This window comes from Syngnathus typhle, unplaced genomic scaffold (genome assembly GCF_033458585.1).
Source record: "Syngnathus typhle isolate RoL2023-S1 ecotype Sweden unplaced genomic scaffold, RoL_Styp_1.0 HiC_scaffold_89, whole genome shotgun sequence".
Taxonomy (NCBI): Eukaryota; Metazoa; Chordata; class Actinopteri; order Syngnathiformes; family Syngnathidae; genus Syngnathus; species Syngnathus typhle.
Window position 1 is genome coordinate 170,324 of NW_026871995.1, and position 2,177 is coordinate 172,500.

The window sequence follows — 2,177 nt, forward strand, 5'->3', positions numbered from 1 at the left end:
TGGTCTGTTGGTGCGCCAGAGTACGATGAGTTGGTCCCCCTAGTCACTGTACTCATTACCTTTACCCCCAAATCGCAAAATATAGTCAGAACGAGTGTGGGGAACACAAGTTTTGGCCCCGAGAACCAGGCGGCTGGTGTCTCTAGCGATGTGTTCCCCCCCAAAAAGTGTTCACATGCTCGGACAGCGAACCTAGGAGCTACCGCAAAGCACTCTGGAAGTGCAAGAGCGAAAAATTTTCTAAGTACAAAAACTCTCGAAAATTTTCAAAGTGTCACAGTGCTCGAAAATTTTCAAAGTGCTACATGCTTTCCATCCAAGGAAGGAATAGTGGAGGACCGGCCGCCTCCTTAAACACAAGCCGGCGGAACGACGGGGAGGACCGGCCGCCTCCTTAAACACAGGCCGGTGGAACGTTTGGCAGAATTCTTCTCGTGGAGGACCGGCCGCCTCCTTAAACACAAGCCGGCGGAACGACGGGGAGGACCGGCCGCCTCCTTAAACACAGGCCGGTGGAACGTTTGGCAGAATTCTTCTCGTGGAGGACCGGCCGCCTCCTTAAACACAGGCCGGTGGGAACGGTTGGCAGAATTGCGTGACGGCCGCCTGCTCCCGGCGTCCGCACGTGAACGAACACCCCCTCCCGGGGACGGCCGTCTGCTCCCGACCGCCGTCCTTCACCCCCTCACCTTCCGGACCCCCGTCTGCTCCCGGCGGGCCTCCGAGTACCCCCACCTTCTCCCGAACTGACCGACAGGCAATGAGACCCGCCTTGGTAGGGCCCCCACCGGCCCCGGCTCGCGCCGGCGTTGGGTGGACGGTTCCTCCCCACTTGCGGGTCGCTCTCCACGGAGGACCGGTCGCCTCACTAAACATAGGCCGGGCGAAAATCTGCGAATGTTATACATCCAAGGAGGGAGGACCGGCCGCCTCCTTAAACCACCGGCCGGGCGAAAATATGCGAATGTTATACATCCAAGGAGGGAGGACCGGTCGCCTCACTAAACATAGGCCGGGCGAAAATCTGCGAATGTTATACATCCAAGGAGGGAGGACCGGCCGCCTCCTTAAACCACCGGCCGGGCGAAAATCTGCGAATGTTATACATCCAAGAAAGGAAGGAAGGAGGGAACCGGCCGCCTCCTTAAACACAGGCCGGGCGAAAATCTGCGAATCTTATCCATCCAAGGACGGAGGACCGGCCGCCTCCTTAAACACAGGCCGGTAGGAACGGTTGGCAGAATCGCGTGACGGCCGCCTGCTCCCGGCGTCCGCACGTGAACGAACACCCCCTCCCGGGGACGGCCGTCTGCTCCCGGCCGCCGTCCTTCACCCCCCTCAGCTTCCGGACCCCCGTCTGCTCCCGGCGGGCCTCCGAGTACCCTCCCCTTCTCCCGAACTGACCGACTGGCACTCATGACCCGCCTTGGTAGGGCCCCCACCGGCCCCGGCTCGCGCCGGCGTTGGGTGGACGGTTCCTCCCCACTTGCGGGTCGCACTCTAGCGCCTCGGCCGCCGCGAGAGCGTGCGCTACGCGCCGCCCCCGCAGGCCTTGGCGCGACCGAACGGCAGCGAGACCGAGACGCCCCGAATCACCCACCTAGAGGAAATCAACGGAGGCCGAGCGCGCGATCCGATTGCGGCACGCCGCGTGGGTGTCCGCCGGCCGCGCCGGTCTACCGCGAATGCTGTTTCTCAAACCCTTGCCTAACCAGACGGCACCGCGGGATGTGTTGTCGCAACTCTGCTCGACTATCCGAATAGCCTTTCCCGACTACCGCGTTGCGGGAGGCGTCTTTCGTGCCGCCGGTGGCGTATGACCTTCCGCGAGAGGCGTGCGGGCTCGGGGGGGCCGCAACGACCGAGTCTGACTCGGACGGGGCGCAGCTTCCCTCCCGGTCACAGCAATAAGCGCCGAACGCAGCGTTGGTCACCAGCCACCCCGGCGGGTTCGTCGGGAGCGCCGGTACCCTTCCGTAGCTAGTTGCCAGCTGGCCACAGCGGGCCGCACCGACCGAGTCTGACTCGGACGGGGCGCAGCTTCCCGTCTGGGTGACAGCGGCGCTGAGGACGGCGGGGCGGCCGGAACCCCTTCGACCCCCCGGCTCCCACCAGTGTCGATCAAACTCCGCATCCTGGCCGTAGCGCGAGACCGGCGGGCCGCAACGACCGAGTCT